This window comes from Cibotium barometz, chromosome 1, assembly GCF_041138505.1.
Source record: "Cibotium barometz isolate CiBa-2024 chromosome 1, ASM4113850v1, whole genome shotgun sequence".
Taxonomy (NCBI): Eukaryota; Viridiplantae; Streptophyta; class Polypodiopsida; order Cyatheales; family Cibotiaceae; genus Cibotium; species Cibotium barometz.
In genome coordinates, this window is record NC_141046.1 from 7,453,233 (window position 1) to 7,477,837 (window position 24,605).

At 44.3% G+C, this 24,605-nt stretch overlaps 1 protein-coding gene across 1 annotated transcript in view; it reads right to left on the minus strand.

Annotated features, from left to right (window-relative positions):
* The window catches only part of LOC147641566 (threonine dehydratase 1 biosynthetic, chloroplastic-like), an 89,485-nt gene that overhangs the window by 16,969 nt on the left and 47,911 nt on the right, over positions 1-24,605 (minus strand). The window lies entirely within an intron of this gene.

Consider the following 24,605-nt stretch of genomic DNA (forward strand, 5'->3'; position numbering starts at 1 on the left):
ACAGACATGCATCATCGTCTACAACCTAGTATCGAAAATTTTGATGGAAATCGCTCATTGACATTGCATGAGCATATCTCTAACCTATTCTGCAATAAAACATGTGGCCAAGGATCACAGTGACTATTATTATCCTTGAGGCTTTCAGCTTCGAACATTTTCCTCTTGTATTCCGGATTGAGTAGGTCACCTAGACTATGGAGCTTGTGGTCGAGTAGTTGATTAACAGAAGCTAACGGTGAAAGGGACAAACCGCGCGGCGGGGGGGGGGGGGGGGGGGGGGGGGGGGGGGGGGGGATGTCACCATTTGGCCACCCATTTGGTCCATCTCCATTTCTAGTGCCACTTCTATGGGACTGTCACTCCTTGGAGTGGCCAGATTTGTGCTATGTTCACATGAGGCCAGGCCAGTGTCTCATGTGAAAGGGCCAGTTATTTTGTGTCACATGAACGGGAGACAGTTTCGTGCCACCCGTGTGTGACCAGGATCGTGTCATATGGACGGGAGCCTGTATTGTGCCACCCGAGCATGGCCAGGATGGTGTGTTTTGTCCATGGGACTGCCACTCCGTGGAAGGACCCGTGTTTGTATCGTGTCTTGCCTATGGGATTGTCACTCCATAGGAAGGCCAAGGTTTTCACATTCGGTCGTGCCAGATTCGTGCCCGACCAAAATATCTTGTACAAGTTTCATGAAAGGGAGATTTCATCCATTACATGTGCACATGCATCCATCTTTGCATGTCTGAAACTGTTTTCGCGTGACTTGTATTTGTGTGTTTGCTTGCTATGATGTGCCACTTACTAAGCGGGGACACCTGCCAGTGAGCAATGAAGCTTGCCTTGTCTTCTGACATGTTTTATTGCATGTGAACAGGTGGTAAGTATGATGTATTCATTCATTTATTTTAATGTTTTTATTCCAACCTTTGAATTTATAAGGCTTACAGGTTCACACATAATAATGAGTGAGTGCACAATATTTTAAAGTGACCAGGGCCCAACTTATTGGGGTGCCCATACTTGTGTCCTACTCACTCCAACTACTTGCAAGGAAGAAATCCACTGGGAAACTTTGACGGCACCTCTCCACAAGAAGACAATACGATGGCAAAATCAATGATGAACACCTCTAAAGGGACAACCGGCTGGATTACTGGATTCCCCTAGAGCCAAAAATCACAAGGTGCTTTCCCACTAGGATGTGGCCACTCCTGGGCTGGACACCCTAGTTCTCCCACGTCCTTTCCCTCCTTGGACGCAGAAGAGACCCCACCGGCTTCCCCGTCTCTACAATGAACCAATCCCCAAGAACCTCCTACCTCTACCAGTTGCCGTACATCACAGTGGGAACCTCGGGCCAGTCAAAACAGCACCAAGCACAAGGGTCTTCAATATGTTGGTGGAGAGGCGGCAACTCCCAAGCTGACACTGGTGAGCAATCCCCTGTCAAAATACGCAGCAGAGATGATGACCAGATCTGGGAACACAAGAGCAAAACGCAATGCAGAAAATCACAGCACAAGAGAGAGAGAGATAGAGGCGTGTAACTCTGCTCTATATACACAAGAAGATGGGCTGGGGGCCATTTTATATGGCCCCATATACCCAGTCAGCCTGTGCTAAAGGCAGTCGACTGACCCTGAAACTCCACGACCAGCAAATGCAGCCAGTCGGCCAGTTGTTGTGAGCAATCGGCCATCACATAAATGGAGTCATGGACCAGTGCCATCAGTCGGCCTACTAGGTCCTCCTGCCATCTCAGGGCTGCCTCCCAAGCCACAAAAAAATGGGAAAAAATGGGGGGAAAATGCGGAGAGTGGGGAAAAATGAGAAAACACCTCGTAAGGGCGGGCACACCCACAACAAAGGCCCTGGTGTATAAAAATAGTCAGGAGATGACTTCTAACATCCCCTTCCAAAGTTTTGCTCCTCCCCTTTGTTGTTGAGTGAGGACAAAGGGGTCTTCAAAATGGATTTGGAACAATATCAAGGGGATATATTGGATGCCCTCTATTGACAAAATAACAGTAGCCAAAGGAGCCAATTCAGGGGCAGAAAAATAGGTGCTACTGTGAAACATCTATCAGTAGGGCTGAGCTGGGCATGGCAATGGTGGTTCAATAGGTGGTTATAAGTAGTGTCAATCCCCCAGACTAACAGACCCTGTGAATAAGTATAAACAAAAAGGAAAACACATTGACTCACGCATTCTAGCTCACCACCCAACCATAGAGCCATTCAAGCTCACCCCTGAGTATAGGGGGATAGTAGTATCAGAGACATGGCTCTACGTGTAAAGTCCCCAGCATCCCATACCTCCAATACACACCCTTTGGATGTTAGCACCGAGAACTCTCAAGGCCTCAAGTCCAGGTTTGAGGAGCTCTCCCTCAACTAACTCATAATAGCCTAACTTTAAGGTCTTAACCTAGGTTAGCCTTAGGACATAACATACTTCTTCAGCAATGACTCCCATGTAGAATGTCCTTTCCATTTGATCACGTACCATGAATAGATGGTATACTGAGACCGTCTAGTATGTTGATCCAAAACCAACTCAAGTTCCATAGGAATATACCTAGTCATGTCCTCGAGGTTAGGGATCTCTCTTCCATTGGCACAATCTCATCACCTTTAGATGCTCAAATCATTTGAACAAACCATGAACAGGTGAATATTTACAACGAAGCCTTTTTGGACCCAAAGCATGCAACTCCTGGCAGACTCTAATGGAAATTGCATTCGCATCAAAACCTCCGGATTTTCGCAAGAATCAAGACTTACTAAAGCACCTTTGTCAAATTCTTTACGAGTTGCGATATTTTTAGCATAGAAGGTTATGAAAGAATTACCTCTTAAATTAAGACATGTGGCACCTAGAATGGGACATGTAGCATCTAGAATGAGACAAGTGTCCCTACATTTGTCATTTCACCTTACGCTAGTCAATTTAGCTAACACTTGTCAATTAAAGTAGCCACTTGTCATTTGGAGCTTACTCCTTCCATTCTAGAGCATTGACATGGTCGCCATGGAGTTTTGAAACGGGGAGTTTCGAAACGAGTTTCAGGAGGTTTCAGGTGGTTTCAGTCCATGCATGAAACGCCGTCTGAGAGGTTTTGTAAAAAACTCAAAGATAAACATATATCTCTATACATAGACTCTAAATATTTATATATATATATACCTAGATGAGTCCAGGAACATGCCCAAATTCACCTTATAAGAAAGTGCAAGTTATAAACTCATGGTGGTCATCTAAATATTGATGCACATTGTTGGGGTAAAGGCGTTATGCCCACCCTTATAGTGTGTACAAGCCCATAAGTTATAGTACATAGTACACTTAGTACTTTTAATGTACTAAGTGCACTATGTGTACTAGTGCAATATACATGTGTGATAGGGGAGTCACACACTCATGCCTCATGAGTTGACTTATCCCCACAACTCTTTCTCTCTCTCTCTCCCTTGCTTCTCTGTGTATGTCTCCCATGACTGAATGAACTCTAACCCTAATTCTAGTTTTCTCCCCATCAACTGGTATCAGAGCCTAGAAGGCGGTGCTATTCATCTCTTCTTCTGCTCGATAGGGTTTCTTGCATTGATGGCTTTTACGGGCAGCCAGTCTTTGCATTTGGGAATCCAGCAGGCGTAGCTGTGGTGCGTGAGCAAAGCACTCAAGCGACCAGCTAGTCAGGCAGCGCACAGTAGGCGTTGACACAACAGGGAACCCAGGCGGCAGCTTTGGTCGACTCGTTCTTGTGTGCTGGGCGCAAACAGTGCGCCTAGTGGTCATCGCTACTACCCGTCAATACAACTAGGCATGTTAGGCGCCACCAGAGCTGTCGACTAGCGTGTGAGCAGCGAGCCGAAACGCTAGGCGAAGCATGCGAATACGTCAACAAGGCGTCAACAGGCTGCGTAAGCGTGGAGCGAACACAGGCAAACACGAGCGAATCAGTCGTGGGCATGGGAACGTCACGTTTAACGGGGTTAATGAAGCCGGGTGTGTAAGTCTGGTCGAGAACACCTGTTGCGGTATCCGAGAGTCCCAGGCAGTCGAGCGGATACACAATCGAGCTGCAAGCGCTACCAGGCGGGCGTTGCATCACAACACAGGCGAAAGCAGCCAGGCGTGTAGCGCTGGGCGTCGGCTGGCGCTAGGCGAAACCAGGAGCGTAGCTGGCGGACGTCAACAGCACGAGTGGTTTTTCGTTCATCTCCTTACTCCTTTGCCTCTTTTGCTCGCTTTTAACAGTAGCGAAGCTGGGGTTTTTTTTTTGGAATCTCTTGAAGCTCTTCAGCAGAGGGTAAACCAGGAGTTTGTCACCCAGCCGTCCCTACCTGCACAGCTGCAGGAGCATCAGCATCAGCATCAGCATCAAGCATCAGCACCAAATTCGCCTGCAAATCAGAGAAAAATCAAAAAATTACAAGGTATTTTGCTTCAATTTTTTTTTGGGACTTGCAATTGAGCAAGTACAATCAACAATTGAGCAGGTACAGGTGCCCAATTGCTCAATTTTTGAGCAAAATTGGCAAAATTGGGTGACATTGGTCACAATCAGGATAAATTTGCAGGAAATTGGTCAAATCAGGATCAATTTGCAGGAAATTGGATGTCGAAATTTGGGGCTTTTGATGTAATTGTGCAATTAAGCACTCATACATGCTGTATGATGTGAAAAATCGCACATTTGGGCAAAATTGCAGCAAATTGCAGTGCAAATCAAGGGGCTTTTGTGCCGATTTGGTTGATTTGCATGCAGGAAATCGCATTTGATGCTGTGGATAATGTGTTGATGCCTTACAAGCACTCAATGTGCCTGTAAATCAAGGGGCATTCATGTATTTGATGTATATGTGGCCAGGGGGAAGCATCGTGAACACTCTGGATGCCTTCATGTGCGTCAATGTACCATGTATGATCAAAAATTGATCTTAAATCAAGGGATTTTCAAGTTTGTATGCTTGTTGAGCTTGGCAAAGCAGCAGGCAAGACATTTATGCCTTGAATCCTCAGAAATCAGCTTGCAGTCAAGGGGCTTTTGCCCAATTTCTGTTCGGGACTGTTTTATGCAGTGTACAGGACTGTAAAAGTCTGATTTTCACTCATTTGGACAGCCAGGAGAGCATTTATTACTATTGTACCTGCTGGTACAGATTTGGCACAGCTTTGTGCATGTTTTGGCATGGCTGTACACTGTTTTGAGTGACCAAAAGGTTCAATTTCAGCTGTTGTACTTGCCGGGACAGGTTTGGTACATCATTGGTGAGCACTTGGTACTGCTGTACAGTACTTTTGAAGGGCAAAAGAGCACATTTGAGGTGCTGTCCAAAATCTGCAGCAACCAGATTTTGGTGTTTTCATCACAAAAAGTGGGAGAAAAGTTGCATTCTTGCTTCCGCAATGGGAGATAAAGCTTGGGAGAAAAACTGTGAGCACTTTGTGTGCTTTTGGTGCAGTGTTTGCACACTTTGCAGAGAGTCAGGCATTTACAGGTTGCATTTTGCTATGGCAACCACAGGTGAGAGCTCTTCATTGCTTCACATCAAGAAGCTTGAAGGCTCGAATAATTATGATATTTGGCAAACCCAGTGCTACAATGTGTTGCTCCAGAAAAAGCAGCACAAGCCTATCAAAGAAAGGGGTGTAATGCCCGCTTCTCTTACTGCTGAAGAGTGGGAAGATATGGATGAGCTGGCAAGATCTACTATCATGTTGTCTGTGTCAGACTCTTTACTTTTCAGCATTCGTGAAGAGAAGACAGCTTGGGGAATGTGGCAGAGATTGCAGGACTTGTATGCCCAACAAAGTGCCTCAAGCAAAGTGTATTGGTTGAAGAAACTCATAGGTCTTCAGATGAAGGAAGGGGCGTCTATGACAGCCCATCTAAATGAGTTTAATGGTATTGTCAGCCAGGTCATTAATCAAAAATTGGCAATGGACGATGAGTTCAAAGCCACTTTTTTGTTATGCACTTTGCCAGAGAGTTGGGACACCTTTAGGACAGCCACTAGCAATTCGAATGCTATGCTGTCATATGCAGATGTTGAGGGTGCTCTTCTTCAAGAAGAGATGAACAGGAAAAACAACTCTGTTGGAAAGTCCAATGCAATGAATGCACGTGGGAGATCCCAGCAAAGGGGGAAAAGCCAAGAAAGGGGAAGGAGCAAGTCTCGCTCCAAAAGGATTTGGAATGCCATTATTGTGGCAAGAAGGGACACATTAAAAAGCAATGCTACAAATGGAAAAATGATCAAAAAGAAAAGGGAAAAGGCAAAGACAAAGATAAAGATGAAGCCAAAGATGTAAAGCCAAAGGGCAAAAGTGGAGTCAAGATCGAAGAAATCAATGTGTCACATGCAGGTGGCAGTGAGGATGAGGTCCTCTTTACGTCTTCACTTGATGCCCATTCACTTCTTACAGGTGGTCATGGTATGCACTCATGGATCATTGATTCAGGTGCCTCCTTTCATGTCACAGGTTGCAGAGACTTGTTTGTCAGGTATACTGCTGGCAATGAAGGAGTGGTTTATTTGGGTGATAACCATGCATGCAAGATACTTGGCAGAGGTGATGTGAGGCTTGTATTTTCAGATGGCTCACAGCTTATGCTCCATGATGTCAGGCATGTGCCTGAGATCAAGAAGAACCTGCTTTCTACTGGACACCTTGATGATGCTGATTATGTTACCACATTTGGTAGTGGAAAGTGGAAAATTAGTAAGGGCTCACTGGTTGTTGCCAGAGGCTCTAAGGTGGACACTCTTTATTTCATGCATGCAGGTGTTTGTCACCATGCTAATGTAAATGCAACCGAGCTGCCGGAAATCTCTATGTGGCATAGCCGGTTGGGACACATGAGTGTCAAGGGAATGGAGCAATTGTCTCGTTTGGGTTACTTGCCTTCTCTAAAGTTTTCAAGTTTTCAGTTTTATGAGCATTGTATATATGGTAGGCAACTACAGTGCCCCCACAAGAAAGCTCTTGGACAGAAAGATGCTCAGTTAGAGCTTGTGCATACAGATGTATGTGAGATGCCTCAGCTTTCTTTGGGAGGGGCAAAATATTTTGTGTCTTTTATAGATGATGCCACACGCAAGGTGTGGGTTTATCCTCTTCGTTTGAAGAGTGATACATTCTCAGTGTTTGAGAAGTTTGTTGCTCTTGTTGAGAATCAAACTGGCAAAACACTGAAGGCTTTGCGTTCCAACAATGGTGGAGAGTACATGTCCAAACAGTTTCAGGACTTTTGTGATGCTAAAGGCATCAAGAGGGAGCTCTCTACTCCTTATGATCCTCCACAAAACGGGACAGCAGAGAGGATGAACAGGACCATTCAGGAGAAGGTCCGTTCTATGTTGTCACATGCTGCATTACCTCATGGTTTTTGGGCTGAAGCTGTTATGACAGCCGTTCACCTTATAAACAGGTCACCTAACACGAGGCTTGGTGGGAAAGTGCCAGAAGAAGTATGGACAGGGAAGCCTCCGTCATACAAGCACTTGAGAGTGTTTGGTTGCGTTGCGTACGTGCACATACGCAGGGAAATGCGCACCAAACTTGATCCTAAGTCTCATAAATGCATATTCCTAGGATATGGTGACAGAGGTGAAATGGGGTATAGACTTTGGGATCCCATGAATAGAAAGATCATACGCAGCAATGATGTCATTTTTGATGAAACATGCATGTATAAGGAGCCTGCAAGGCAACAGGAGCCTAGCAGAGTCATCTTTGATGATGATGGACATCATGGACAACAACAAAGGGCTGTAAATCAGCCATTACAGCAAGAAAACCAGCCCTTAAATGGTGCTGAAAATGGTCCAAATGGACAGCCAGAGATGGCAGAAGATATCCCTATGGATATACCACAGTTAGAGGAGATACCGGGCATTATATTTCAGCCTTATGGCATGGAACAGGAGCCACCAATGGGTGATATGCAGGCTGGACAGCAACCTGCAAATGATGGTCATTGGGTACGGAGGTCCACTAGACCCTCCAGAGCCCCTGACAGGTTTGTTCCAGGGGTTGACTACTTGATGCTCACTGACTGTGGGGAGCCCTCATGTTACAAAGAGGCTTTACAGAGGGCAGACAAGGCTCTATGGGAGCGTGCCATGAAGTCAGAGATGGATTCTCTGCATAAAAATGGAACTTGGAAGTTGGTGCCTTTGCCTGCAAACAAGAAGGTTTTGCCATGCAAGTGGGTATACAGGCTCAAAGTTGCATCAGATGCAAAGCCAAGATACAAAGCCAGGTTAGTGGCTAAGGGCTTTAAGCAGGAATATGGTGTGGACTTTGATGAGATCTTCTCTCCAGTGGTCAAAATGACCACACTTAGAGCTGTGTTGGCTTTGGTTGCGCATGATGATCTGGACTTGATTCAGATGGATGTGAAGACTGCTTTTCTTCACGGTGATCTCCATGAGGAGATATATATGCAGCAGCCAGAGGGTTATGCAGTAAGTGGAAAGGAGAAGCTTGTATGCAAGCTGAAAAAGAGTCTTTATGGGCTCAAACAGGCACCAAGAGAATGGTATCATAAATTTGATACATTCATGAAATCTCAGAAATTCAGGAGAAGTGACATAGATCACTGCTTGTACACCAAGAAAGCTTTGGATGGCAGTCTATTGATCCTCATCTTGTATGTTGATGAAATGTTGATTGCCGGGAAATCTCGTAAAGAGATGGATGCCTTGAAGCAGAGGCTGCATCAAACCTTTGATATGAAGGATTTGGGTGATGCAAATCACATCTTGGGTATGCGGATACTTCGGGACAGAAATCAGCATGTGTTGTATTTGTCTCAGAAGGAATACATTGGCAAGGTCTTGCAGAGGTTCAATATGGACGGGGGGAAGAAAGCTAGTACTCCTTTGCCTCCATATGTGAAACTCAGTGCTATGGACAGCCCACAATCGGATAGAGACAGGGCTGATATGGCCAAGATTCCGTATGCTTCAGCTTGTGGCAGTCTCATGTATGCCATGGTTGCCACTAGGCCGGACATTGCATTTGCAGTGGGAGTGGTTTCTAGATACATGGCCAACCCTGGCAAGAAGCATTGGGAAGCAGTGAAAGGTGTCATGAGATACCTGAAGGGCACACAGGATTTGTGCATTTGCTTTGGCAAACAGGATGCATTAGTGCATGGTTACACGGATTCGGATTATGCCGGTCATCCAGATAACCGGAAGTCTACTACCGGTTATGTGTTTACATTCACAGGAGGTGCTGTGTCATGGATATCCAGGATGCAAAAGTGCACAGCCTTATCTACTACAGAGGCCGAGTATATTGCAGCCACAGAGGCTTGCAAGGAGGCATTATGGCTATCTCGGTTAGTGGTTGATTTGGGCTATACAGGGGATATTCCATTGTTGCATTGTGACAGTCAGAGTGCCATCCAGTTGGCAAAGAACCCTGTCTTTCATGCAAAGACGAAGCATGTGGATGTGAAGTATCACTTCATCAGAGAGGTGATAGAGAACAAGCAAATTCAGCTTGTTAAAATTCATACGGATGACAACCCGGCTGATCTGTTGACGAAGAGTTTGCCTTCGGAGCGGTTTGCTCATTGCAGACACTTGATGGGCATTGGATGAGGCCATTTTCAGCCTTGATATGGCCTTGTATATTATCATGTACATGCTGATTTTTTCTTTTCCTTTCCTTAAGGGCACTTTGCCTTTAAGTGGGAGGTTGTTGGGGTAAAGGCGTTATGCCCACCCTTATAGTGTGTACAAGCCCATAAGTTATAGTACATAGTACACTTAGTACTTTTAATGTACTAAGTGCACTATGTGTACTAGTGCAATATACATGTGTGATAGGGGAGTCACACACTCATGCCTCATGAGTTGACTTATCCCCACAACTCTTTCTCTCTCTCTCTCCCTTGCTTCTCTGTGTATGTCTCCCATGACTGAATGAACTCTAACCCTAATTCTGGTTTTCTCCCCATCACACATTAGACAAGATGTCAAATTAGCACCATCACACGAGTTGTATTATCTACAGAGAAGTCATGACCATCTTCAAACTTGAACTGAATAAATCACAGCTACACATCAGTTGTAACACAAGTCATTCTCTATAAGAAATCATGACATGAACATTCAAACACATCTTCATAAGATAAAAACACATGTTCATGAATCATGATTCACAGATGAAAAACAGGAGAATAGTCACTAGAGCCATAAATGAAGAGACAAGAAACCCACCAACGTTTTTTTTTTTTAAATTAAAAACAGCCTTCAAAGAAACGCAAGTTTCAAACATGAAACATTTCCCCAAGATCTTTCATGGAAGAAACGTGTTTCTTGGCAACTATGAGCATTGAAGCCTCAAACCTATAAATTGAAGCACTACCTCTTCATTTGAGGGAACTTCTCATCTTTTGCAAAGGTTCAGGCACTTTGTGCCCGTGCTTTGATTCAATAAATTCTTCCGAAGGCGGAGGGGCATGTTCCCCTCTCATTTCTCGTTTCTCTGAATCCTACTTTCTTTCATTGTTTGTTATTGTTGATTAAGTGGGTTTGTTACAAGTAGTTCATCAATTTTGTCACTTTCACGTGTCCCTGCCATAGTTGCAAATAAACGCATATGCAGGCTGAAGCAAATGTTTGCAAACGTTGGAAGCAAACACCTTTGTTATACACATTTCATACTTGCCTTCTTTTTGGTTTAAAAAATTGGGTTTTTTTGTTGCAAAAACCTCACGAAAAGGGACGTGCATGGGTTTTAGGTACATTAGCTCTACTTTTTATTTACGTATGCTACATGGCTGGAGATTTGCATTTGACGATAAGGAGTACTTTGCAAGTTGCTTCTGTGCGTCTGCCCCTTCATGCTCCAGGTACATACTGTTAGCAGTCATCTCTTGTCTGTACCATATTCAGTAGGGAGTGAGGGCCTCTATTGTGGGTGTGCCCGCCCACAATAGAGAGTAGTCTCCATTTTTCCCTCATCTTCCATGTTATTTTCCCAGTTTTTGCTAGTCGTGGGAGACTGTTGTTGTAGGCCGACTGTCCCTGTGCCGGTCGACTTCATTTTTTTCCTCATGGACTGTTGTATGTGCTGGCCGACTAGTTTTATTCAGTCGTAGACATGACTGCCACCTGTCGACTATTTTTGGGCTAACCAGCAGTAGTAGAGGGTGGTATAAATACCACCCCCCCTCCCCCCCCCCTCCCAAACTTGTCATTGTACCGGATCTTGTGTATATAGCAAGAGTTTATACAGCTTCTCTCTCTTTACACTTCTTTGCGTTTTCTTTTCTCATAGCAATTGTCTCATTTTCCGTTGTGCATTCCAACATGGTTTCAGAGCCCCAGGTGGCTTGAAGCTTGGAGACAGTGAGAGCTTGAGGGTTTGTTGTTTTTTGGCGCTAATTGGAGAATTCTTGGGCTGTTCGGGGCTTGGAGAACGGGTAGAAGCCATCACCGTTGGACAGCCACCTTGCATAGTGTTTGCAGCCGCTTCTTCAATTTTTTTCCACCCACCCTCCCTTTCACAAGACCTTGTGAACCCTTGAGATGGCAGATTTGCTTGAGATGGCTGAGAAGCATGTGCGATCCCCACCCTCCCCACATTCTTGATGGATCGACAGTTGGACGGGACCAACTATGGCATCTGGAAGTTAATGATGGAGTCTGTCTTGGAGTCTTAAGACTTGGCTGATTTCATTGTGGTTGGTGTTCCACGGCCAGAGTTGGAGGACGGGGAGCTTTAACCTTCTACTAGGAAAGAACGGGAGGCTCGGGCACAGTTATGGGATTGTGTCAATGCCCGTGTGCATTCTTTCATCTTCCTTAATTGCACACCCCAAGTGATTAATCATATCAAACGCATGGCGCTGGCCCGAGGGATTTGGCAGCACTTGGCTTCTCTGTATAACAGGGTATCACCCATGAAGCAGATTTCCTTGGAAGTAGAGATGCGACTGATGAATCCTGTAAAGTCTTCGACGATGCAGGAGCACATCAACAAACTCCAGGCTCTTCAACAAGAGGTTCTTCAGGCTGGGAAGGAGATATCTTCAAAGGATATGGCCATCACTTTGCCGTCTCATCTAACCTCGCAATATTCAACTTTTTATTCTTCCTTGATCACCAGTGCGAGGCTCAGCACCCTCACATGGGAGGAGCTTGTGCCTATGGTCTTGGACCAGGAAGAGCTATTTACGAACCCTCCACGAGGTGGAGGTTCTGAGGCCTTGACTGGCCAGCGATCGAAAGGCCGTAGCAACCACATTTGACACAGCTTGCAAATTTGGGGCTTTTTTGCTATCAGTTTCTAAGGTAAAAGCTCTAAATTTGATGCAAATGTATTAAGAATTTGGGGTTTTTTATGAAATTGAAACAAATTTGTTCAATTATAGCCTTAATTTAAGGTTATTCTCTATCAATTTGTTTATGACTATTTTAAGAAAAGCCCTAAATTTGACCTCTGTCAAATTTGGGACTTTTTTCAAATCGTAAACAAAATTGATTTGTCAACTTTCAAATTGAAAGATTAGAAAAAGCCCCAAATTTTGTTAGTTTATTAATGACATGATTTGATATTTTTCTTGTCCGGATTGAAACCCTAAGGACTTGAATGGGAGCATGTCACCATTATGCCTGAATTCAAAAGGGGGATGTTTACTGTCAAATGCAAATATTGTGGCCATCCATGGAATGGGAGGCCTCTCCGCATTCAAGCTCATATCTTATGCATTGCAGGTCATGGAGTTGGCAAATGTACAAACACTCCACGTAATGCAAAAGATGTATGTAGAACATTGCATGCGGGTACAGTCTCTACGCATGCAGGTGAAGACATTGATGCTCAGGAATGATTTGGGAGAAGCAGTGGCTCCCTCCAATGCAAGTAATGTTGCATGTCCTTCATGTAAGAGACAGAAAGTGTCTAAAGCTCAAGTACAAAGCAAGCTTGCAAATGCTTGGCACCTACAAGCAAGAAGGAATGCAACAATCGCCACAAGGAGATTCTTTCATGTAGAGGACATTCCTCATTGCAAAGTGAAAAGTTCTTACTTTTTGGACATGATGAAAGCAATTGATGAAGCGGGGCTGAGCTTCAAGCCGCCAACGTATGAAGCTTTGCACGTTAAGGAACTCAAAGATGAAGTAAAATGCGTGGAGAAAGATTTACTTGGTGTACGTGTCAAATCCCCACGGATCTCCTCGTGATCGATCTTGGTTCGAAACTCGAATCCTGCAAACAACGAACAAACAAACAAACAAACAAACAAACAAGGGGGTGCAGGCCTGACTCACCTCACAACCATGACAGCCGTGGGCAAGCCCACAGTCTTGGCTGTCCCCACCGAGCCACGAGCTGAGCTAACTAGGATGACGTACCAACCAATCTCCTCCTCGCGACGTCCCATACCACCATGAAGCTGCCGTCGCGGGCCTCGAGATTGCTGCCGGCCTCAGTTGCGCAAAGCAGGTGCATGTCTGCACTAGATCCAGGCTCCAAGACCATAGAGCTCTCACAAACTCGCAAGACTCTCTATATCCCAATAACCAACCTTGGCCACCCTTTTATAGGCTCTTGGCCGGTCATCCGACGTCCACACTTGGGCACCCGTCCGTCCATACTTGGGTGCCCCCCCGTTAGTTTATCCCTAACTCAGCTCGTCAATCAGCCTACCTAGTTCCAAGCTTCCCCAAGCCTCGAAACTAGTCTTGCGTGCGTGTAGCACACGGTAGATACACACTGTGCACATGACATACTCCCCTTCCTCTAAGAGCTCACTCCTGAGCTCACTAAAAAGCCAGGGTAATCTCTCTGAAGAGTAGTCAATGTCTCCCATGTAGCGTCCTCCTCAACACGATCCTTCCACTTGATCTTGTATTCCGTGATAAGCATATTACGCAATCTTCGTTCACGAAATCCAAGAATCTTTTCAGGTTCGTGCGGAACAAATGTCATGTCCTCGACATCTATAATTTCTTGAGGAGTAACTAACTGATCTGCTCCACCCAGTACTTCCTTAAGTCTACTGACATGAAATACAAGATGAACTTTCACATGAGAAGGCAAATCCAATTCATATGCAACTGACCCAATCCGTCGTGTAATACGAAATGGTCCACAGTATCTAGGGAATAATTTCGGAGATCTGCCTGTCCGTAAAGTCTCGGAATCTTTCGGAACTCGCAAATACACTATCGTTCCTTCAGAGAACTCTCTAGGTGAACGATGTCTATTAGAATAAAACCTGTCTCGGTCTTGAGCACTTCTAATAGATTCCTTCGCAACTTGTAACATTTCCTGCAATAAGCATGAAAGGACTAAACCCTGTACTCGTATGCTTAGTACTGTTATATGCAAATTCTAACATAGGAAGATAATCCTCCCATGAACTCTGTCTTTTGGATACATATGCTCAAAGCATATCCTCCAAAATTTGATTCACTCTTTCAGTTTAGCCATCAGATTGAGGATGATCGGAGGAACTCAAATTCAAAGTTGTTTCCAACTTCTCAAAAACAAGTTTCCAAAAATCACTCATAAACTTAGAGTCGCTATCACTGACTATGTCCTGCGGTAACCTGTACAGTCTAAACAATTGCTCGATAAACTGCCGTGCTAATTGCGTAGCTGTAATAGTCTCCCGGGTCGGTAAAAATCTAGCCATTTTTGTCAAGCGATCTACCACAACCCAAATAGAATCGTGGCCTTGATGTGTTCTTGGCAATCCGGTAATAAAATCCATGAAAATACTTTCCCATTTATTACCTGGGATTTGCAAAGAATGCAACAACCCAGCCTGTCTAAAGCGTTCAGCTTTATTTGCCTGACAAATTTGACACTTGAGAACATAATCTTCTACATACCCTTTCATCTTCGGCCAATAAAAAGTGTGTTTCACTAATGATAGTGTCCTGTGTACCCCAGGGTGTCCAGCAGAAGTGTAACACGCGGAAGCTCTGGGTAGTCTTCTTTCAGCCCTAAACACTCTTGGAATCCTTCTGATGCAAAAACGCACCATCTGATGCAAAAACGCAGGTAGAGAGAGAGAGTAGAGAGAGAGAGAGAGAGAGAGAGAGAAGTGCTGGAAATTCAGTATATACTATGGTACAAAAAGGTACATATCTGCAGCCCTTGGCTGCCTTCATAAAAAGGTGGTTAAAACACCCAAAATTCTGCCCTAGACTAGGACTCCTAATGACTCATACCCCTAGTGGGTTGAATGAGATAAATAATGAGCACTTGAGCCCTTTTATATGGGTCTTGGACAATGTAGGAGCTGGCCGACTGTTGGTCGGCCAGTTCAGAATTCCTTTAATGCTCTTTTTAGCAAATCCGACCAGATCTACTCCTGGCTCCTGATGCGCATGCTGCTGCCCGATTGGACTCCAGTCCACACACTCTAGCGCCTGTAGCCGACTGATGCTTTTACCATCTTATGATGCGTTTCAGCCGCCTGGTTCTGTGAGCATCCTTTTGGTCCTTCTCAAATCCTTGCTCCAAGTCCTGCTCCAGTTTACACTGCCATCAGTGCTCTGTGCTCTGTGCTCCATCATCCTGGTTCTTTCTTCTACTGGGTTCATACTCTTTATCTGGTTGCCTTTTCTAGATCTAGCCCTAAGAATGTCCATGGCATTTGTGATGCACATGACAAGAAGGGGCGTCGTGACACTCCTTAAGAATCTTGGACCTAATGTCCGGGATCTGTGGTATACAAATTTTGTCATTACGGAATAGCAAACCATTCCGAATCATCCACTGGCCTCCTGCAGCCTGAATAGTAGACTGCTCAGTCACCGAGTCTTGGTCAATCAATGAGCTCCCGTCCTAGATCTTCTGCCAAAATGGACCAAAATAACTATCAGTCCTGCAAAGCCCTCTCATGAACTCACATTTACTTAACTTAGCATATAGTCGATTCTGTCTCAAAATAGATAAGACAATCGTGAGGTGTCTGACATGATCCTCAAGAGTACGACTATAAATCAAAAGATCATCCAGAAACACCACCACAAATTTCCCCAAATGTTCACGAAAAAGATCGTTCATCATTTGCTGGAAAGTGGCTGGAGCATTGGTTAACCCAAAAGGTAATACGAGAAACTCGTAATGGCCATACCTAGTCCGAAAAGTGGTTCTTTCGACATGCCTTTCATGAATACGTATCTGGTGATAGCCAGTACGTAAATCTATCTTCGTGAAATATTTCGCTCCTGCTAACCGGTCAATCAGGTCGTCTGATCTAGGAAGAGGATAACGGTTCTTAATGGTCAGCTTATTCAATCTTTTGTAATCTATACACATTCTCCAGGTATTGTCCTTCTTTCTCCTAAGCAACACAGGTGCACCCCAATGTGATTTACTTGGACGGATCTGGCCCATCCTCAAATAATCTTCAAGTTGTTTAGCCAACTCATCTTCCTCAGCTTGGCTCAACTTGTAAGGTGGAATACTAACAGGATGAGCACCAGGGATCAAGTCAATACGATGATCTACTGCCCATTCAGGTGGTAAACCCGATGGCAGTTTCTTAGGAAATACATCTTGAAATGAATCAAGTATCTTCTGTAATTCTTTGCTTTCAAACACACTTAATTCATTTACATCCAAAGAAGGGATGAGAAAAGAAGAAAGTGGAATCAATACACAATGGAAAGCGGTATACAAAGAAGAATCCATTATATTTCCAAAATCAATTGTATTTACAAGAGGTCCCTGAGAGGGATGGATACAATCACCTAAAATACTATAGTTGGTGTCCCTACGCAGAAAAGAAAAAATATGACCAGACCAATCTATCTGGACGTCAAGAGTCTTAAACCACTCAATCCCTAATAACAAGTCTACATTTTCCAGATGCATAACATAGGGCATTCCAAAGTATCTTTGTAGTCCTGAATCTGGATTTGAAGCATCTTCACCTTGCGATCCCAAACTTGCCTTCTCGCAGGTAGGCGTACCTCATAGGTATGGCCGCTGAGTGTCGTATCAAGACTCAATTTCTGCACAAGTTTGTAGTTAACAAAGTTATGCGAACTGCCAGGGTCTAAAAGAATGTGAATCTTATGGCCATTCACTTCTCCATAAACTCGGAGAAGATCATGCAAGCCAAATACTTTAGAATTGAAGACTTAGAAGGATTAGGGTTAGGGTTTTCACTAGCTCAAACAGGCGTGGAAACAAAGAGATGAAGGAACACGACTCCCAATATGCTTCAATGAATAAAAAAGTGAAGTACAAGCCACATGATAGTGACCCCTAAAGGATAAGTGTTCACATGACCGGCCATAAATGTGCCGGGTGGACCAAAACACTTATAAACTGCATATAAGTGAAAATGAACTAAACTGGGGGAAAAAACCTCCACTAACTGAAGTAAAAAGTGCCCCAGTAACCTACTGATGATCACTAGCACTCCTGTGGGTGCATACACAGCATAAAACCCAACAAACCCCCCTGGAGTGATATGTGATCACTGTACATCATCCACCAAAAGGAAACAAATTCAAAGCATTGCGGAATGCTTCAAATTTCGGACGTGGTAATGCTTTGGTGAAGATGTCTGCCACATTCTGATCTGTAGGACAGTAGATCAGACTGATATCTCCTGCCTGGAGTCTCTCCCGAACAAAATGATAGTGAATCTCAATGTGTTTCGTGCGAGCATGAAACACAGGATTCCTGGCCACAGCAATGGCACTCTGACTATCAGTATAGATAGGTGTAGGCTCCTCCACTGAAATATCCATATCAGTCATAAGACGACGCAGCCAAACACACTCAACAGTAGTAGTGTAGGCTGCTCTGTACTCTGCCTCACAAGATGAAGTGGCCACTGTGGTCTGTTTCTTGCTTAGCCAAGAAATGCATGAAGCGCCAAGAAAGAAACAATTCCCACTAGTGGAATGTCTGGTATCAAAATCACCAGCCCAATCTGAATCACTGTAAGCATGTAACTGCATGTCACCCCCCTCAAGATAAAGCAACCCAAGAGACAAGGTACCCTGCAAATAACGGAATACACGCTTCACAGCTTGCCAATGTGACAACCGTGGGCTGTGCATGAATCTGCTCAACTGAGAGACTGCATACTGAATATCTGGCCTTGTATTACACAAGTATATGAGGCACCCAACAGCCTGAGCATATGTAGTGGCATCAAAGGAAACACTGTCATCTTGTAGTGACAGTTTCATCCCAGGCTCCATAGGAGTACTAATAGGCTTGCAATCCTGAAATTTAAACTTCTCCAGAAGTTTAGCAACATAACGTGATTGCAACAACCCAATGCCTCTGTTATCCTGCACAAACTGTATGCCCAAATAGTAATGTACAAGGCCCAAGTCAGACATGTCAAATGTCTGTTGCAGTATCTCTTTAAATGCTGCAATTTTGTCATCATTTGATCCCATGAGCAAGAGATCATCCACATAAAGACTGATGACCAGCAGATCTGTCTCTTCTTTCTTCACATACAAAGTGGTCTCTGATGGACTGTTCACAAATCCCTGAGTGAGTAGAAAAGCATCTATTTTTGCATACCAAGCTCGTGGAGCTTGTTTTAAACCATACAAGGCCTTTTTCAGCCTGCATACTTTCCCCTCATGACCATGTTCTGCAAATCCCATGGGCTGAAATACATAAACTTCCTCCTCGAGGTCCCCATGTAGGAATGCAGTCTTTATGTCCAACTGGTGAACAACCCAACCACGATGTGCAGCCAATGCAATGACACACCTAAGTGTCGACATACGGGATGTAGGAGCAAATGTCTCCTCATAATCAATGCCCTTCTTCTGTGCATAGCCCTTTGCAACTAGACGGGCTTTGTACCTGTCAATGGATCCATCTGCATGTCTTTTCAACTTGTAGACCCATTTAGTACCAATGGCTTTCTTGCCTTTGGGCAGATCAACCAAATCCCATGTTTGATTCTTTTTAATAGAATCAATCTCATCCTGCATGGCTTTGTTCCAATGCACATTATCTCGTGCATCCACAAACGAATCAGGCTCATCATCATCCTGTAAACTGGCTGCCATAACCAGATTCAAATCCATGATGTGTGCATGCTCATTGGTCCTTGTCTCCCTACGAGTACGACCAGCAAGAGGACCCTCTAAATGGCTGTCCTGTAGTGTCCTCAAATACCATCTAGGTATATGTCTGACCTGTGGTGCCTGCTGTCCCATATTTGGTTCAGCTTCTGGCTCATTTGGCTGCTGAATTTCTGCACCACCTACATCATTTGCTGGCTGTCCATTACCCTCATGAGTTGGATCACCAACTGTGGAATGAAACTCCATGGGTAGAAGACCTTCAAATACATCATTTTCAGCCTGATTTGCCTCATAACCAGCCATGGATAATTCTGATTTTTCATCAAAAATCACATCCCGGCTGATAAATATCTTCCTGGATAGTGGGTCATATAACCTGTAGCCCTTGCTTTCACGGCTATACCCAACAAAAATGCATTTTGTGGCTTTATCATCAAGCTTCCTCCTCAACTCTTTGGGTATGTGTGCATATGCAAGGCACCCAAAGATACGAAAATGCGATACAGAAGGCTTGCGGCCATGCCAAGCCTCAAAAGGAGTGATAGAAACCAATGCCTTTGTGGGACATCGATTCAAAATATGACAAGCACACATTACTGCTTCCACCCAAAAGATATGTGGTAGTCTTTTTGCCTTTAGCATACATCTGGCCATCTCCATGAGTGACCGATTTTTCCTTTCTGCAACCCCATTCTGCTGTGGAGTGTAAGGAGTAGTATACTGATGTTTTATACCTCTACTCCCAAGAAAAGAATTCAGCACATGTGACATATATTCCCCCCCTCGGTCAGAACGGAGAGTCTTCACCTTGCATCCAGACTCTGTCTCAGCAAGTGCTATAAAGGCCAAAAATGCATCATATACCTGTGATTTCTGTGTCAAAGGATAGACCCAGCATATACGAGAGAAGTCATCAATAAATGTTGCAAAATAAAAGCAACCACCTAATGACTTCGTCTGCATGGGACCACAAAGATCACTGTGTATAAGTTGCAACTTTGCAGTTGCTCTTAGAGCCTGATCACGTGGGAAGGAAAACCTGTGCATTTTTCCCAAAATACATCCTTCACAAATGTGATCTGGAGGCTTCTCCATGAGAGGTAGATCTGTAAACATATTATGTCGTTGCATAAGCATAAGACTACCAAAATTTACATGCCCCATGCGAGCATGCCATAACTCTGCATCAACCATAGCTGAAGTAAGAGTGAATGCATGATAAGCAGACTGATCCACTGACTGAAATGCATCCAACTCATAAAGTCCATGACATAATGTACCAGTAAGCATCAAGGTCAAGGCATTTGCTTTGTCTCTGACCATGCATTTATCATCATCAAAGTGGACTTGCATTCCACAATGTGCTAAAGAAGAAATGGACAACAAATTCTTCTTTATCCCTGGTACATATAAGGCATCTGTAAGGCGGAGAATGGAGCCATCAATGGCTGTAAGCTGAATCTCCCCAATGCCACACACTGGATATGAAGCATTGTTGGCACACTGAACAGTTTTGCCAACAGGGGCAGGGCCAACATGACTAAACAAATCCCTGCGAGATGTGATATGCTTTGAGGCACCACTATCAAAATACCAAGTACATGCATGCTCTGTCATACTGAGTGCCTGTGAAGACCAAGAGGCATCATAGCTGCATGTATAGAAACAGTAATCCCTGTCCTCAACAAAAGAAGCAGTCTCTGGAGGAGCTTTAGGAGCATCATTAACAGACATCCCAGCTTCCTTTGCCTTCTCTTTGGCAATCCTCTTCCTACATTCCGTGATGTAGTGACCTGGCTTCTTACAATAATGACATTTGCCCTTCTTCTTGGGCTGTCCATCACTTTTCTTGGTATCCTGTGAAGAACCACCATCACCTGAATTTTGATTTGCACTCTTTGGCTGAGATTTCCCTTTCCCCTTTTGACCTGTAGTAAATGCTTGTTCGGCATTTGTGTTCATATTCATATTCTTCCTCATTTGCTCCTCTTGTAATAAGAGAGCAACAAGTTCCTGATACTTGAGGGGTTCAACAGCATTCCTCATGCTGAGGTTCAAAGAGGTATGGAAAGCCAAGTAAGATCTTGGCAAAGAGTGCAAGATGGTGGACACAAGCTGTGTCTCAGGAATAATCTCATCCACATTGATGAGTTGCTCTCTCAAATCCTGCAGCTTGTTCAAGTGGCTAGACATATCATCTCCTTCATTCATTTTCTGATTTTCCAGCTCTCTTTTCAAAAATGAGATCCTAGCCTCATTACGAGCAGCATACATTTGCTCCAAAGTCACCCATGCATTCTGTGAAGAGCCAGCTGACCGAATATGAGGTATAATGGACCTCTGAACTGACAATGCAATGAGTGACAATGCTTGTGCATCCCTGGCATCCCATGTCTTTTGAGCATTTGTTCTCTGAACAGGCAATGGCTGTCCTGGAGCCTGTACCTGTTGTCCTCGTCCACGAGCACCCCCTTGGGGAGGGGTCTCTGGAGCCAATGGACCTGGACGTGGTTCATCACCACTAACGAAATCCCAAAGACCTTTTGCCACAAGCACATTTTTCAGCATAAAACTCCACAAGGAGTAGTTCGTGCCATCCAATTTGTCTTCCTTAGACAAATATGTGAATACATCACTTTGCTGTTGATTTGCCATTATGCTTTACGCACAATGTTGTACCTGTTTACCAAAAAACCCAAAAGCAAAAACCCTGATAACAACTGTACTCCACTGAATACAGTTTACCCAAATCTGCCTGCACTCTCAATCCTCTGAATGTGCAGCTTAATGCACCAATGACTGAGTGGAGCAGCAAATGGCGTACACAATGCCAAAATGCCCCAAAAATGCCCAAATTTGCTGCACCCAAACTGTGCTAAAAACCTGTATATTTTCAAGGCTAGAAAATCTGCCTGTTGTGCCTGTATATTTTCACAGAGAAAATAAAAATGCCCAATATTCAAAATATGTAATGCTTACCACTTCTGTGCTGAGCAGAAGTACAGTCGACTGTATTGTGCAGGTACACAGCAACTACAGTCGAGGTGCTGTACGGAAGCAGGTACGAAAGCAGTACGGAATCTGAGCAGACAGGTATAAGTTGACTTCAATGTGAATAGACTGCAGGTACAGTTGAAGTACAGTGAATGTACTCTTACGAAGCACTGTTTTGAACAATGCGAACAGATACTCTGCAGTTCTGTAAGTCGGCGCTGATAGGTGTACGGGGCTGGTACAGCGCAGTCTGGGCAGGTACAGTACCTGAAGGCGGCGCTTACTGTATGTACGGGCAGCAGACGCAGAGGTGTAGCTGAAGGCGGCGCAGTCTTGTACTGAGGTGTACGCAGCAGTACTGCAGGTACAGTCCACCACAGGAACAAGTACAGTTGACTGTCGACTTGTTCTGTACAGAACTGAAGGTGACTGCAGACAGGTACTGATGAAGGCGGCGCTGACAAGTACAGTCGGTGCTGACTGGTACAGTCGGCTGGTACAGTACGATGGCGCTGTCAGGTACGGAAGCAGTACGGCGCACAGGTTTACGGGCAGCTGATGCTGATAGTGTACGGACAGGGCTTGAGCTGAGCTTCAATGCTCTGATACCAAATGAAGACTTAGAAGGATTAGGGTTAGGGTTTTCACTAGCTCAAACAGGCGTGGAAACAAAGAGATGAAGGAACACGACTCCCAATATGCTTCAATGAATAAAAAAGTGAAGTACAAGCCACATGATAGTGACCCCTAAAGGATAAGTGTTCACATGACCGGCCATAAATGTGCCGGGTGGACCAAAACACTTATAAACTGCATATAAGTGAAAATGAACTAAACTGGGGGAAAAAACCTCCACTAACTGAAGTAAAAAGTGCCCCAGTAACCTACTGATGATCACTAGCACTCCTGTGGGTGCATACACAGCATAAAACCCAACAAGAATTGAACAGACAATCAGAACAAGTACTAGGGCGAGAAAGTACAATAATTGACGTACCTGTCAAAGACAACTAGTTAGCTGCCTTTGGCTTGGGTCCTGCGTTTGACTTGGTACCCTTTTGCTTCGGGCACTCATTACACATGTGTCCTTTTTCTTCGCAGATAAAACAACGTCCTTCCTTCTTGAGCTTTAAAGCCCTAAGGAGTCGTTTCTTCTTCGCTGGTGTCGAACTTGAATTCTTCGAAGGTTGGTCCGAAGACTTGCCTTCAGTCGTGTTGGCCATAGGTGCGGAGAACTTTCTTTTATGCTTGTTTCCCTGCTCGGTAACGGGTTTCGACTTGGAAGAGACCATTGTATCATCATAGATACGAGCTGAATGAATGGCCTCGTCCAATGTTTTACATTTGTTATTTTTAACCTATAATCGGTACGAGTCTGGTAAACTAGCTACGAAAAACCCCAAAAGAGTAGTGGGATCCATCTTTGTAGCTTTCATCTGCAAGTCACGAAACTTTTGGAGGTAGACCTCATAAGTGAGGTACTGCGAGGTCATGGTCAAAGTTGAAAACCGGGCAACAACATCATAGCATCCTCTTTCTTGAGGAATTCTTTCTTGAAGATATCTTCAAATTGTGCCCAAGTCGTTGGCTTAGGATTGAGTTCCTTCCACCAAAGCAAAGCTTTGCCGGACAGGAAACCTACTGATAACTGGATCTTCTTTCCATCATCATATGGATGAAACTAAAAGTGAACTTGCCACTTGTGTAGCCAAGTGTCCCCTTGGTGCGCTGCTTTTGCTCGCCCCCGAACGGTTCCGGAGTAATATTGGGGCCTAAAGCTGAAGCCAAGGTATCCATACCCGAGAAAGTAGAGAGGGTAGTGGTCAAGAGAGCGATGGAGTTCTGCAAAGCTTGCATCTGGGCTGCGATTTGTGCCTGACGTTCCGTCGAAGAAGCTTCGAGAGCTACTTTGAACTCTTGGAAATCTGATTTTGACACAAATCGTCAAAAAGATCGGCATCGGTACCTTCCGTAGCCGGCAAGCCTTCGCGTTCCACGAGGGGCTCCAACTCCGATTCTTGGGTCGATATCGTAAAGAGGATACGTGGAGAGAAAATTCGATCTTTGCACAATGAAAGTGCGAGCGAACTTGAGAGCTTGAGAGCTTGAAAACTTGAGAGATGTGTGGCAAGAAGCCCACTTGAGGGGGTTTATAAAGGTTTCCCAAAACAAACTAAAAGCCCCCAAAAGCTATGCTTGGCTTTTTCTTTGCTTTTGTGTTTTTTATATATATATATATATATATATATATATATATATATATATATATATATATATATATATATATATATATATATATATATTCTAAGTTCTTAAAAAAAAATAAACACTTTTAAACCTTAGAGATGTTTTTAAACCTTTAAAAAAAATTTAAAACTCAAAAAAAAAAACGAAAGCTTAAAAAAACGTTAACTTTCCTTGTTTTTTTTTCTCCTCCTGGATTAGCCACCGGTAGCTGCTGGCGTCCACCTGCGCTGCCGTCGTCGACTGCTGCTGTCGCCAGTGTTGCTACCAGCGCCTGTGTGCAGGCTGCGCCTCCC